Genomic DNA, 16,876 nt, shown 5'->3' on the forward strand with positions numbered 1-16,876 from the left:
GGGAAAATGGAACTGGGGGAGTGGGGTGACAGAAGGGAGGGCTGACTTGGGAATGGGGCAATCAGAATAAATGCCATCTTGGAGTGGGAGGAGGGTAGAAATAGGGAGAAAAATTGTAATTCAAAATCTTGTGAAAATCAATGCTTAAAAAATTGAAAAAAATGCTCAAAGACAAATTTCCTGCTAAAGAATGGAATGTGCAGATTTACCTTTTCAGCAGTTTTAATTTTATTTCAATGGAAATTTTTTAACATGATGTTTAATTTTTTTAATTTACAGTTGTTAAAAATTATGCTGTTTTTAGGAACATCAATACAATGTTGTTGTAATTATTGATTGGTTCAGTCATTCTGGAAAGCAATTTGAAATTACGCCTCCAAAATTACAAAACTATATATTACTATTAGAGAAGGAATTAAGGAAGGAGGGGAGGGGAGGAGAGGGGAAAGGAAGGGAAGGGAAGTTAGGGAAGGAGAGAAAAGGGAAGGGGAGGGGAAGAGATGGAAAGGAAGGGAAAGGGAAGGGAGGGAAGGGAAGGGAAGGAGGAAGGAAGGACCCATACATAAAAAAAATTATAACAGTTCTTTTTTAGGTAGCATAAAATGGGAAATTAGGGTGTTGGATATCAATTAGGGAGTGGTTATGCAATTTATAGTATACTTTTGTAACGAGATATCATTGTGCCATTAGAAAGGAGGTGGTTTCAAAGAAGCCTGAGAAGCCATAAAATGATGCAACATGAAGTGAGCAGAACCAGGAGACAAATGTATAAAAGAACATTATAAATATAAACAACTTGGAAAGATTTAAGAATTCTAATCGACACAGTGATCAACCATGATTCCATGGTACCAATGATGAATGTTAGCCCACATCCAGAGAAGTGATGGATTGAATCTGCTGAATGAGACATACATTTTGGGACATGGCCAATGTGAAAATTTATTTTACTTGACTATGAATATTTTATAGGGGTTTTGTTTTGCTTTTTTGCAGTGTAGGTAGGGGGAGTGGGAAGAAAAGAAAAGAAATGCTTGCTTGAAAAAACGTGATTTTTTTAAAAAAGTATCTTGTTTCTGAGATCAGAATACCTATAAAGAATTTCCAACTATTTTCTTAGGAATTTATCTTACCTTAACCTTGACATTGGCACTGGTGCACATTAACTGACTTTTCTCAAGGAACTGGAATCATCATGGACCTCTAGTTCATGGTTTGTCACCATCTACTGCTTTTGGGTTGTTATCATAATCATAATCAGCATACAAAACATATGTTTTACAATGAAGGATTTCCCCAATTCACAAGATTTATTGGTTTTAGTTTTGTTTTATTTTGTTTTTGCCAGTTCTACTGATATACTTCACAAGGCACCATTGTTGATGAGCCTGATGGAAATTAATTTGGGCAGTGAGTGACATTATGGGATACATTTTCATTATTATCAAATTCCTATCATTCCCTCACTACCACAGTCCAGTCCCCAATGGAACAGAGTTCACCTCTTAGTCAACAGCCCTCTCAAGTGAGAAGGAGTAACAAATCCTTTGGGGGTGAGGAGAAGACCCAGTAAGGAGCAAAAGAAGGAAACAGACCTGGAGCTTGCAATAAGGTATAGTGGTGACCTATGACCCATGGTTCATCAAAGGATATGTTTTGCTTCTGGGGACTAACCTTCCCCCTCAAAAAAAAGGGCCCTTGTCTTTTCAGTTTGTTGCCCATACAATTTTTTGGAGGGGGGAAGGCTGGGCAATTGGGGTTAAGTGACTTGCCCAAGGCCACACAGCTAGTAAGTGTGTCAAGTGTCTGAGGCTGGATTTGAGCTCTGGTTCTCCTGACTCCAGGGCTGGTGCTCTACTCACTGTGCCACCTAGTTGCCCCATTGCCCATACAATTTAAAGTTAACCCAGGAACCTTGTACTTATTGATCAATTCAGATTGTGCATGGAAATGATAGAAATATGAGCTTAAAATGTATTATCCAAAAATTATCTAGCAAGAATGACATTGTGCCAAGAATTGTATACCAAAAGCTCACTATCTTTCATAAATGAAACGGCAACCAATCTCCATAACACAAATATAGACCCCAAAATTTCTTTGAAGGTTCAATAAATAAACAGTACTGGAACCAGGCCATTATTACAGACAAAACTGCTGTCCATAATCTCCTGGACATAGCACTGATCCATAAAAATGTAAGAATAACATTTTAATAGATATTACCAGAGCTAATACAATCTCCAACCTATGTAGAACGAAAATGTTCAAAATATAGAAACTTAGCAGGAAAAAAACTCAGGACCATGTGGAATAGGATAAGGTACACACCACTGTCATCATTTCAATCTATTAGACTTATCCTGAATATGCTTTCAGTGACCCTACAGAAAATGAGCTCACATCCTAATCCATTTATTCAATTATAAAAAGCTGTTATTTTATCCACCTGTTCAATTGTCAGCAGAACATTAACCATAAAAGAATAGTGGCATTACAGTGACTTGTGCCAGTACTTTCTCTCTGAACCTCATCAAAAACACCAAAGAGATAAACAGGAGAACATAGTGATGTGATTTCTAATCCCTTACATTTGTATAATGCTTTTAATTGTTCCAAGTGTTTTCACAGCTGTTGTGATTTCATTATATAGACCACTGAACAAACATTGAATGAATATGAGTAGAGAAGATTTAGTATTTCCACTGTGCACATTTATGGCATACTAGGAAAGGGGAAGTCATTGATGTTTCATGTTTGGAGAGGGTGGGGTCATGACATCCCACCAAGGTTCCATCCAGTCTGTTTGACCAATCAGCTTTTACCTGACCATATTATTTTTTTTCCTCCACCCAGGTCTCACCTTCATCTCTAGAATCTGGTAATGCTGTTTGCAATATTCTCTGTGTCAGCATAGACAAAAGTCATCTCTGTGCTCTGGAAATGGCAGAGAGTGAATAATTAACATCAGGCATCAAGACATTGACATGTCATTCACTGGTAACGTGGTAGGACGGAATGCCAATAGCACTTTCTAAATATGCCATGGAGGAAGGGGTTTTCTAGAGCCTTAATAAAATAGGCCCCAATACATAATGTATACCAAGGAGCAACTGCTTTCCACCACAAAAAAGAATGTTAAAATTACAAAAAAGGAAGGAAACCAAAGAAACTTGTCTATTCATCTAACAGCCAGGACTGGTCTTAGGAAGCCACTACCCATATGTGATTTGAGGGTGATCAGGTAAGGGACAATTGTCCCTTGCCTTTCCCTGTGTTTGCAATCCAAGAAGCAGTATAGTGTCCTAGAAAGAGCCATCACTGCATTTGGAATGAGTCTGAGTTTCAGCTCTGGCATTTACTAATTGTGGGATCTGTGGGCAAGTTACTTAAACTCAGTTTTCTCATCTGTAAAAAAGCGGATGATGATTTTTTCATTAGCAACCTTGCAGTGCTTGTTGAGACAAAAGGGCTTTATAAATGTTAGAGTGCCACATAGGCATGAGCTATTTTGCTTTTGGGTTTGGTGTTCTTTTGCATCTTCAGAAGCATTTATTGAAATTACAGTTTTTCTCTGGAGAGCTGACACCTTAGGAAAAATAAGTCAACGGAGAGCTGAGAGAAATGTCCTTCAGTAATGAAACATTTGTATAAGTACCTGGGGACCGAGAAAGAGTAGGGAGAGAGATATTAAAGGAAAGTTGGAAGGCTGCTCAAGACAAATTTTATGTACATCCAATATTTTCCCTAGAGTTCAAAAAGAGATGACTCCAGACTTTATGAAATGAGGCATCAAGTAAGAATATCCTTATATAGGAATAACAGTTGAAATTAGCCTCTTTAGTTCATTAATCAATTCCATGGATCATCGTCGTCAAGGCTCACCTCAAATACCACCTCGTACATAAAACCTTTCATGATCTCCAGATGCTAGGGCCTTCCCCACAAAATTATCTGGTACCTGTTTTATGTGTATGTACATACATGTTGTCTCTATCACTCCCAGCTAGAGTACAAGCTCCTTGAGGGCAGCGACTATTTTAAATTTGTCTTTGTATCTTCTCCCCTCCCTTCACCCCCACCCCCACCAACTAGCATGATACTTGGCACACTGGGAGTACATAATGAGAGCTTGTTGTTAATCAAAAATCTGTCCAAAGTGGAATTCACTATCTTTTACCCTGAACCCTCCCTTCCTTCTACCTTCACTCTTACTGTAGAGGGCCAGATCATCCTCCCAGTTCCTCAGGCTTCCAACCTAGGAGTCATCCTGGTGTCCTCCCTATCTGTTGTTAAAACCTGTCAATTTTGCCTTCACAACATCTCTTGAATACACCCCCCTCATCACCTCATGTGTGGACTATCACAATAGCCTGCTGGTAGGTCCGCCCTGGAGAAGGAAATGGCAACTACAGTATCTTTACCAAGAAAATGCCGAATGGGGTCATGAAGAGTCAGACGTGACTGAAATGACTGAACAACATCACCTACATTCTTGGCTTCATAATTTTGGAGCATCATATGCCCACTGCAACATAACTACATTTATAACTACAAAAAACTACCTGTCCTACATAGGGCTGCAAGACAAGAAGGACATGAAGATATGAAATTGAGGCAATCCATCAATCAGCATAAACGCTCCATTGGCTGCAACCCACTAGATACAAAGTGGTGGTGGGTGGTGGGGTGATGAAAGACAGATGACAGATAAGCTTTTAAGGGGAGCTTCAGCAATTGGGTGGGGCAAAAGAAGCATAGAAATCTATGGAAAATTTGAAAAGACCTAGAAGACCATCTAGTTCAAATGCCTGCCTTCCTCTCCCACCATTTTAAAGGTGAGAGAACTCAGGCCTAATTAGATCGAGTGACTTGTCCAAGGTCACACACAAAGTCAACGTCTAAAGCAGAATCTTAACCCAGGTCCTCTGACTCTTGTTCTAGAGCCACTGTTCTAAACACTGTAAATGTTTACTAAGGTTGGACTTCCCACCTTGACAACAGTTATGATCCCCTCTGAATTTCTGCACCAGAAGATTCACAGTTCACATTGGTGACCTATGACCTTATCAGGCATAAGCTAAGAATCATCTGGTCCCACTCTCTCAGTTAACAAATAAGGAAACTGAGCTCCAGAAAGGTTAAATGACTTGTTCTAGGGTTCATTGATAGTAAGTAGCAATGCTACTATTGATATCCAGGTCCTCTGAATTATTCCAAATTCAATTGTCTTTCCTCCCCCTCCATTCTTCCTCTTTAAAAATTCCCCATATCTAGTACAGAAAATTCTATCAGGATTTAGACTAACCTCTCTGATTGGGAAGTAAAAAATATTCTACCTTTAAGCTCCTAAACTTTAAAGAGGAAGGGGATTATAAAAATTTAAAACCATGCTCCAAAGTTCAACATGTGTGATAACTGTTAAGGAGCTAATAATTGCAGTTATGTTAAACTGATGTACAGCAGGAAAATGGGAGATTGTGTTGTAGATGAGGACTTGGGTTAAAAGCTTCAAACATGTTACTTACTGGTCATTCTCAGTCATTCAGTAAACAAATATTTATTAATCACTTATCATATCCTAAGAAGGTGCTAAGTACTGTAAAAGCAAATAACTTTAAAAAAAAAACAAGCCACCAACTCATAACCCTTTCTCTCAAGGAGCATAATTCCAATGGGGAGATAATATCACAATATCTAGGTGCATATATATATATAAGCTATATGCAAGAGTGGGTAGCAGGCATTCTTAAAAGGGAAAATATAAGCAGCTAGAGAAGAGGAGAACCAGTAAAGGTCTCCTGCAAAAGGTGCCATTTGAGCTGAGCCTCCAAGGTAGAGGTAAGGGGGCAGGACATTCCAGACAGGTTCCAAAATGAGAGATGGACTCTCCTTGAAGGAACTTCAAGTGGGTCTGTGTAGCTAAATTGAAAAGTGCATGCAAGGGAGTAAGGTGTAAGAAAGCTGGAATGGTAGGCAGGGTCCAGGTGATGATTAATTTTAAATGCTAAAGAGTTTATGTTTTCCTAGGGAAAGTTCCTCAATCTCTTTCTGCCTCAATTTCCTCACCTGTAAAACTAAATAGGTAAGTTAGTCTGGATAACCTGCAGTCCCTTGCAGCTCCAAAGCCTGTGATCTCATATGGCTCATTTTGAACACAGTTCTCTCACAACCCCTGAGGTAATCTGCAAAACACGTAGATGGAGGAAAAGTTCTAACTACTCCTTCGAATTTTCAGGTAATTTCGTAAATATTGAGAAAATTGCCAAATATGGAATAGCTAGATAAATAGCTGAATAAATGAATGGATTAATAAATAAAAAGATATATTTTGAATGAGAGAAAAATGTTGTCCTAAGCTATAAAATCTTTCCAAAAATTATAGTGTAACATAGCCAAACCCAGAAGTTTCACAATCCAAGTACAAGAGAGAACCTTGAAATTCTGCTCAGGATGTTTGGGTTATCTTCAAAAGAAGCCAACTACTGCAGATGGATTACAAATTCCCTAAATTCATTCAAATGAATTGTTTCAATGAGATAATTATTAAACTATTGATCAGCGAGCTGGGTTCTCTGTGTTGATGTCAGCTTCCTTTATCGTGGACAGATTACAGGCTCTTTGTCACCTGTTTGTGTGGCTCCGTCTGCAGCAGCAGAATGTTGGCAGTGTGCCCAGGTGCCACGTGGGAGACCCAACACTTCAAAGTGGCTTTTTCTTTCCCCCTGTGAGTACTTCTCCCTGTCATTACATGGTTCCCCTGTGCTCCTATCATTACAACAATGGAATCCATAAAACCTAACACAGAGACAAAGGAATATCTTATTGGCAACTAATGAAACATGGAAAGACTACTCAGGCAGTGTAAATAAGAAAGGGCTTTGAACCATTATAAACTACCCACTTATGTCCTCCAGGCCTGTGTTCAACACAGATGGGAGTAACTGTCTTTCCTTCATACAGATAATAGGATTCCAACATTAGGGTGCTGGTGCTGATGCTAATAGGTCAAAATCAACCTCGTCCAATATCTAAGCTGGTGTGCAAGTCCCTCCACAAACTAGTCCCCATCTTTTTTTTTTCAAATTTCATCTTCCACTGCTCCCAGAAAAAAATTTCCACAGCAATCAGGCTGATCACAACCCCTCAAATGACTTTCAGCTTCCTCATTTATCTGCACTTTTGCTTGTCATCCATTCTTCCTACTTGAGTTCCTCCCCATTCTCCTCCTTCCATCCAAATTTTATCAGTCCTTCAAGGCTCACCTCTAGTCTCACCTCTTCTAACCAGTCTTCCCTGGCCTACCCAAACCATAGTGATCTTTGAATTCTAAGCCCATATGGGGTTTGCTTGGTGAAACTACTGAGTGGTTTGTCATTTCCTTCTCCTGAGGATTAAGGCAAACAGAAATAAAGTGACTTGCCCACCGTCACCTAGCTAATGAGTATCTGAGGCCAGGTTTGAACTCAGGTCTTCCTGACTCCAAGGCCAGCAGTATATCCACGGAGCCATCTAGCTGCCTCTATAGTGATAGTAACCCTTTACATTTGCCTAAAGTTTTAACAATTCTGGGAGGTAGGGATGGCCAGAAATTCATCATCCAGCATTTTGCAGAGAAGCAAAGTAAGGCTCAGAGAGGTTAATTGCCCCCCCCCCCCAGTGCATGAAACCAGTAAATATCAGAGCTTTGTTTTTGAACCCCGAACTCTCATTTCACTACATTGCCTTTTTGCATATGTTTTATCTCCCCAACTAGCTTTCAGGCTGCTTGAGGGTAGGAATTCTGTTTCATACTTCAATACATCCAACACAACACTAGCAGAGCATTGTCTGCATAATATCAAATAGATACTTGGTAATAGTAATTAAAGCAGTCAGCTACTCACTCTGAGTGCCTAAAACTACACAAGCTGGAAGAATATTATATGGTAATTTGAGCACTTTAATCTACCTCCTTATGATTTTCTGGAGTGCCTTTACTCCTTTGATGTTTTAAGGGTGTTCACTCTAGAACCTGGAGAACAAGGCCTGACTCCTCCATATTTCTTCTAGCCCTGAGATTCTAGTACTATATCTGTACTCATGACACCCGAAGGCTTTGGGCAAGACTAAGAAATAAAATACCCCCCTTATAGAACCCTGCCTATTCACAGTTCTTCTGTGAAGCAGGGTGGATGGGGTGTTCAGGGAGGACTAGTACCTCTGGTGTGAGGGCTTGCCAAGCCCTTTTCAGGGCTGCTTGTCTACCTTTTGGGTCCAACTCATTCACCCAATTCTCACCTGTGGCTCCAAGAAGTGGTAGCATGTGCAGGGCCCACATGCTGGCAAAATCATCTCAGCAGATGGGATAAACCAGCTTGAAGGTGACTGATAGGCCTCAAACCTATTGGTGAATTAGGTGGATATCTATCCTTTCCCTCAGTAGAATGGGCAGATGGGAACAATTTATTCCAAGGACCACGAAGGCAGCTGAAGCAGGCACTGTGAAGTGCTTAGAGCTTGGTCAGATGTCCAAGACACCAAGGTCATCCACTGCATCCCAGATCATCACCAATCATCTCGACTTTTTACCTGTCACTGGACCTTTATGCCTCTAGAAGAGAAAATGAGACTGACAACTTTTGTGCAATTCTGCTTCACTTAAATACAGTTTCATACACAAGTCATCACCTGTGATGTCATTGGTCCTCTTTGAAAATGGAGGACAAAAAAAACAGCTCACTAAAGTCATATCTACCGGCTAATAGTGAGTGAAAAGTAATGATCCTGTTGTACCACAACCTTCCCTGATCCAGCATGGTGTAATGGGTGAAAGGATGCTGAGTCTGGAATCTGAGGGTCTGGATTCAAATCCCAGCTCTAACACATTCTAGTTGGGTCACATTGGGCAAGTCACCTCACCTTTCTGATTCTCACTTTACTCGTCTACCAAATGAATGGGGTTGAATTAGATAACATCTAAGTTCCCTTGCAGCTCTAAACCTCTGATACAGTTCTTTATTTTTCTCCATCCCACCCCACCTCAGTAACTAGTAATGGCACCTCCCTAGGACCTCTTACATACTTTGTTTGGCAATGCTCCAATGCACTTACATGTACCATATTTCCCCATGTATAAGATGCACCCTTTTTTGAAAAAATTAGGGTCTAAGAACTGGGTACATCTTCTACAATGGTTGTAGATTTTTTTACTTGCATTTCCCACTTTTTTTTCAAATCCGATTTCTCCCGAATTCAAGTTCATCTCTCTTATGGCTGCAGCAAACACTCACAAAATATTATGAGTTATCCTTAAGACAGTAAAGATTGTTTTCTCTGTGTAACCACAATTTCAAAATTCCCAGCATATTACATTCTTCTATCAAAATATAATTCATTGTTCAAGTAAAACTCCAAATTGGTAAACAAAAATCTATTTTGATTCTCTTTTTCTACATAGTGGATACAAATGCATAGTACTAGGAGACAAGAAAATTGATTGAGAGGTTAGGGATTCACAGACATTTTTTAAACTGGAAGATGCCTTACAGATCATCTAGCCAAACCTCCTCATTTGACAGATGGGGAAACTGTTTTAAGCGTTGGATGTTCTCCCCCAGTGTAGCAGAGTTCATTAACTCATTCCAGAAAAGACCTGTTTTTGTTGTTTGAGTAAGTGACTGAATGATTCAAATTTTGTGCCATCATCTTTGCTCAGAAAGTTTCTGATTAAGCTTTTATTTTGTCCATGTAACCATGATATTTGTTGGGAATAATATAGCTATCAGTGTAAAAATATCTTTGTTAGCATCAACAAGGTGCTCACCAATCAGCTTGCAGCCTTTAAAGGGCTGATAACACTGTCAAGGCTGTACTTTACTGATGAACAATTCTGACTGGCAGCTTAAGTTTGTAAAACAGATGATGCACGGACTCCCCTGAGGTTCTGTCCATCATTATCAGTAGCATGAGTGGAAGTGTCATATCTTACCTAAGAAAAGTGTCCTCAGAGATTCTACCATTGTAATTTCTCTCAATTACATGCTCTTCTCTCCTTTACCACCATTCTGGTTCAGGCCCTCATCACCTCGTGCCTGGAATATTGCAATAGACCTCTGGTTTCCCTGCCTGAAGTCTCTCCCCACTCCATTCCATCCACCACAAAGTGATCCAACTGATTTTTCTGAATAGCAGGTCTGTCCAAGTCACCACCTCTCTATTGCCAGTGGATCCCTATTGCCTCCAGGATCAACTATACAATCCTGTCTGGCTTTCAAAGCCCTTCACAACCTGGTGCATTCCTACCTTTTTCTTCTTCTTATACCGGACTACCCTTCACTTATTCTGGGATCCAGTAACACTGGCTTCCTTGTTGTTCCTCAAATATGACACCCCATTTCCCGACTCCAGGCGTTTTTAGTGAGTGTCCCCCAGGCCCCACCAACAATTCTCTCCTTCATCTCTGCCTCCTGATTTCCTTGGCTTCCTTCAAGTCTCAGCTAAAGTACTGCTCTCAGCAAGCCTTTCCCAGTCCTCCTTAATCTTAGTGCCTTCCCTCTAAGATTAATATGTGTGTATATACTATTTGTCAATTTGTTTGCATGCTGTCTCCCCCATTAAACCATTAAATTGAATGCTTCATGAATGCTTGACTTGATTAGAATTTCCTCACTATAGGCACCCCTTCTAAAGGTGAAGATCGTCAACTATCCACACCTAGTACTCTTAGATTCTCATCTTTGTCCTTCCACATGTACTCCACAAAGACTCTACCCAAAATGCTGAAGACTTTTCTCTTGTTCTTTTTAGTATTTCATGGACACCAGTGTAATATTCAGGCTATCTGTTATGCTCCTCTCTACTTGAGCGACATGCCTCCTTTTCCTTTTGCCTTCTGAATTTAATTAAATGTTACAAATATTCAATGACTTGACATACTAGTCATTTTTAGTCATCAGACTGAATTACTGTGGGGATTTAGTAGAGAGTCATCATCTAAAGCTAATGGTGAAGATACACACTGTGGTTCAGTGGCTAGAGTTCTGAAGCTGGATTCACAGGACCTGAGCCTGGATTCTCCCTTCAACTCCAAATAGCAGTATGGTGACCTGGGTAAACTGCTTATTATAATCACTCAGAGTCTCAAATTCCTCCTCTGTAAAATGTAAAATTATCTTCCTCACAGGACTGTTATAAGAAAAGTGCTTTGAAAATCTAGAAACATTTTTATAAGGAAGATATATTATTTTTAGGAAGGGGTTTATGTTTATTGCCCAGATTTGAACATGCATCTGCATGGACCCACTATGGAGCTTATCCAGTAGCATGAATAGCTAAGACAGAAAATACAGATAGATAGCAATTTGGGCCCAGAGTTGAAAAGGAAAGAGGGCTGGATTGCTTTTGGAAAATTGCAAAGCACTTTTACTGACCCCAAGCTTATAACATAAAAGCAAAGGCTCACCTTTTCAATACAAAGATTTTACCAGTATTGCTATCTGGCAGTGAGACCTAGAATGCCACTGCCTCCTAAGAACTAAAGATGAGCATCACACAGAGGGCACTGCAGAGGTGTGTGGTGGGTGGGAGTAGGCTACAACATAATAACAACAACAACAAAGGTTCACGAAGTGCTTTGCAAATATCTCATTTGATCCTCATGACAAACATTGGAAGTAGCTGTTATTATGATCCCCATTTGACAAATGAGGAAACTGAAGCACATAGAATTAAATGATGTCCAAGATCACACGCCAGTAAGTGCCTGAGGTCAGATTTGAATTCAGGTCTTCCTAACTCCAGATCCATTCATCTGTCCACTGTACCATCTAGCTGCCTATTTAACCAGTGAAGAACTCAGAAGAAGAAGAGTAAAAGCTGTCATTGAAAAACTATATGACTGAAAGAAAAGTTGGGTTGATCTCATGGCTAGACAAGGGATAACAGTTAGATAGCTAATATGCTCCATTGGTCCCTTCACAGCATCAAAAGAAACTGAGGGAGGTCTCCAAAACATTGGGGAGACTCCCTTTGGTGAACTTGTGGGAGGATATGGATGAGAGTCTCCCAGAAGGATCTGGCACAGATTGGCAACAATCTGAATTCCTAAATCACTGTTCTATTTCAGCATTAACTGAGGTAAGATAAGCAAAACATGAGATAATGGTGTATATAGTGGGAAGAGAACCAGCCTCAGAGACAAGAAGACAAATTCAAACCCTATTTCTGATGTGTACTAGCTATGAGAACCTGGCCAAGTCATTGACTCTCTCAACACCAGAGTTACTTCTCTCGTGATTTTTAAACCTAGGATCTGTGAAATTTTTTCAACATAACTGATTCCCTTTGTAATCCTATGTATTTTATTTTATGCATTTAAAAATGTTTGAGAAGGGATCGCAAGGCTTCTCCACGCTGCCAAAGGGGCCTGTGACTCACACAAAAGGCTAAAGACTCCTTCTTGAAGATTTTAATTTGCAGAGCATTTGTTAATCTACATAGATTGAGGAAGTTCCCTCATTGTGAATTCTCTCCACTAATGAAATCATGGGTATGACTAAAGAACAAAAAATCAAGATCAGATATACAAAAAAATACAGACCAGTCTTCTACTGCGCTTGCCTCCACTCAGCCCCTAGAGTCTACTGTCTTTTCTAAACATGGGTAACTGACTTTCTGGCATCTGCCTTCTCCCAGAAATGCTTCTCATTCATTTGTCCTATTAACCACTATTTCCTACATCTCTTCCTTCTTGCTCAAGGGGGACGTGCAGTGTGTTTCAGGTCTAGGGCCATGTCTAAATATTTAGCTAAATTCAAAATCTTGAGTGGGCTCTGTCCCTTAAGGTCATAACTACCACTACCTACAGCTCGCCTACAATTGCCCCTCCTGCCTGATTGACCTTTGGCAGCGTTTTCTGTGCAGTCCATGGAAAAGCTAAAGGAAGACTGTGGCAGAGTAAATGGGCTTGGAGTCAAGAAAATCTGAGTTTAAATCCATTCTCAGACACTTACTAACTCTGTAACTCTTGGCAAATCATTTAACCTCTGTTTTCCTCACTTTCCTCAATTGTAAAATAGGAGATAAAACTAGCACTTATCTTGCAAGGCTGTCGTGAGGATCAAATGAGATAATACTTGTAAAAGCACTTAGCACAGTGCTTGGCACATAGTAGGCACAATATAAATGCTTATTCTCCATAACAGCTATCAAAGATGCAAGCTACACGTGCAACAAGCCAGTTCCCTTTGGTTTGGTTTTCTTGCTATGCCCAGAGCACATGGCCTACCTACTCTGAGTTCTCCTCCAGCAATAGTTACAGGAGCTGAATAATGCCACTCTGGAAGGAAGACAGAGTCTAGGCTAAGGTAGTCCTCATAAAGAGAAAAATAATGATATAAATGATAAATGAAATAAAGATTTTAGGGAAATTTTATGGTATTTAATTAATCTACCAGTTTTACTAAGTTACTTTCAAGTGAAATGGCTTTTCACCGGAGCCTTTTGAAAAGGTTGGAAGGGTATTCCCTGAGCTGCAATCATTAGCATATAGATGTCTCTAAGTGTTAATTTCTGTTTTCACTGAATGAATGTAATTTAAAATGAGGACCTTTCAAATCAGTTAACTTTGGTCATTTGAGAAAGATAAGAAAAATGGACTCAAGCATGAACCCCCAGCAGAACCTGCTTCTTCAGGATAAGGACTCCGCACCAGAGCCTCATGCTACACTGGGAAATCACAGACCTGCTTGGAAACAGGAGGATGGCTTAGGGTGAGTGGGTTAAAAGGACCCCAAACACTTGCTTGCACTAATAGTTAATCATGGAAAGGAAATTGAAAATGAATGAAGAAATCAATTTGGGAAAATATGGTAGTTCAGTCCCCTATGGATAAACCAATGTTATAACTGTTATAATAAAAAGGAAGAGCAATATTGAGCAGCTCAAAGTTTTCATCCTAGCACAGTGCTAGGCACTCAGCAAATATTTAGAACTTTTTTTAATCTTTGATTTCATCTGTGTAGAGAGCACTTCAGTGAGAAACTTTCATTTCTAATGCCTATTTGCAGCTAGGTGGCATAGTGGATAAAGTGTTAAATCTGGAGTCAGGAAGATCTAGGTTCATATTCATCCTCATAAACTTCAGAGCTGTGAAAATCACTTAAACTGTCTGCCTCAGTTTCCTCATCTATAAAACAGAGGATAATGATACTTTCCAGGTATTTTATGCTAAGTCCTAGAGTTGTTGTGAAGATAAAATAATTCTAGATCATTTTGCTTATCTTAAAATGCAATATAAGTGCTAGCTGTTATTAAATTACAGACTAAGGGAGTGATTGGGTCACTCAACTAGTTAAGTATCAAAGGCAGGATTTAAATCCAGGTCTTTCTTCCTAAACTCCAAAGTTGGCCTCTACCCACTGCAAATCTCTCAAATGCCTTGTAGTTCTAAAATTCAATGATTTCTAGCATTTCAATCCTTGCAATAATTTTCATGCCCTCATCAAAAATAACTAGTTGGTCATTTCTATTCTAACCTTAATATTAGTCACTGGGGCTTAGATCAAAACCATTTTAGCAAAGGAAAAATTGGGCACAAAAGAAGGAAATAACTTCTCAATCATGTAAATAGCCAAAAATATGGAAGGAAACTCAGATTTTCTAGAGAACTTGCTATCTATTTCATGACTGGTATGGATAGCTGCTATGCATTCAACATCTTTAAGCTTAAGTAGCCAATATTCCCCTACTAAAGGGGAGTTTCATGAATTTGATATGTGAGTCAATAGCCCCAAACTTTAAAAAAAGTTTTTAACTGAATATTGGCAGTTTTATATTGGCCCCCTAAGTTTCTCTTACTAAATTCCATGAATATACATTCTTCAGAAATATAGATAATTTTAAAACACCAGGGACAGAAAGTAATAACATTAACTGATGCCACACATAGTAATGTTTGTTTAACAAATCTGTGCAGTGTGCCTGACATTTCCCCTGATATCAATTTGTTTTGTTTTGCTTTCTCCTATAGCAGCACAAATTAATTTAAAATGTAAACTCACTTTGTACACATTGTAAAATACATGAGTCCTTTTTAAAAAAGACACATTGTGGACTCAATGTCCCACATCCATTAGAGGTTCTAGAAAGTGGGAAGATATTCAGAGAAGAGCAAAAAGAAAGAGGTAGAAGAGAAGGGGGAGGAGGAAGAGAAGAAAGAAAATGAGGAAGAAAAGGAGGAGAATGAGGAGGAGGAAAGAGAGGAGAAGGAAAAGAAGAATGAGGAAAGAAAAGGTAACAATAGGCCCCTCAAAGCCTGCCCCATAATCCATAGGGTTAATAGCAAAGAAGTAGGATGCCAACCCAAATGGTTTACAATATCAATTTCAGGGATCATTATGGGAGTTGTAAAGGCCTGGCAGCTACCTTGACATGTTGCCAAATTAGGCTCTGGCTATAACATTAATGGGGTTTGCACCCAGGTCGCTGTGACACTCTTCCTATTAAAAATCAACATAATGATCATTTCCAAACTACAAGGAACGAATAAAGAAAGCAAAGGCATTTCTTAAGTGCTATGCATGTGCCAGGATTTATGTTAAGCTCTTGTGATAAAAGACAGAATGACGGCCACTACTCTCAAGAAGCTTACATTCTAATCATAAGAGAAGACAATGCATATAATTGAGTGGCAGCTAAGGAGGGTTGTTTTGAACTGGGAAGACACAGGGATAGTTAATGATATTATAGGGAAATTAATTGACATGTTCTTTCCAGGAATGGTAGTGCTGATTTGATTACTGTTCCCAAAGCTAGAGGTATGATGGGGTAGAGAAAGGGCAGAGTGGGTGGCAGCATGGCATGAAGATGGCAGAGCACATCAGAGTGGTAGGTCTGGGTTGGGCTAGTTGGGAACTCTCATCAACTGCAGTGCCTGAATGAAATGCCTTCCAAATACAGAGGGCTAGCAGAAGAAATTGAAACTATGTGAGAAGAGGATGAGGTACATGATGTCATCCCTGTCATCCTGTCTGCTCCTGGAGTTGTCCCAAAGATGCTTTTAGTGAGTTCACAGAAGATGAGTCTGTGTCCCAATATTCCTATTCAATTATTAAAAGCAATCATTTTATCAACCTGTGCAAAAATTTGCAGAACATTAAATATAAAAGATAACAGGAATACAGACATGCCCCATGACCACCGTTTCTAACTGAAGGCCAGTGAAAGAGATGAGATGAATGAAAAAAGAATAAATAAATATATATCATGTACTTTAAATTTTGAAAGGTACTTTCATACATTATAATTGTCTCATAAATGGTAATCAATATGAATCATTATTATTGATATCATTTCAAACCATTTTATTAGCTGCAACAAAAAAAGAGGAATGATCTTTGTTTTGGATATCACTCCATTGTATTATTTATAACAAGCTGCAGTGGAACAAGCTGATGCTTTCCATCAGGATCCTGGCTGGCAGAGAGAAGAGGAACATACATATAAGATATTGGCACAGACAATTTAAACCAGGACTCATACTTGGCAGTTGTATGGGTTTTTTAATCTAATTTATAGGTTATTAACAGGAATGAGCAGCTCCTTTAAAAGAAATGGGCAAAGTTTCTCATTTCAAGACACTGAGGAGTCAAACGATTATCCCTGGGTAATTTTCCCCTCCTCCTCCTCCTCCGTATCTCATTGACTATAGAGTTATTGCTTTTCTTTCTCCTTCCCCAGCACAGGTCTTAGAGTCAGTCACCAGTTTCCCTTCCATTATCACTACCATTCTTCCTTTTCTCTTCCTTTTCCTAACCCTACAGAGTGGTAATGGTGATACAAATGTCATACATCTGTCGGCAGGCTGTTTCCCCCCACCCTAACTATAACCATTGTG

The sequence above is a fragment of the Trichosurus vulpecula genome, chromosome 2 (assembly GCF_011100635.1).
Source record: "Trichosurus vulpecula isolate mTriVul1 chromosome 2, mTriVul1.pri, whole genome shotgun sequence".
NCBI classification, from domain to species: Eukaryota; Metazoa; Chordata; class Mammalia; order Diprotodontia; family Phalangeridae; genus Trichosurus; species Trichosurus vulpecula.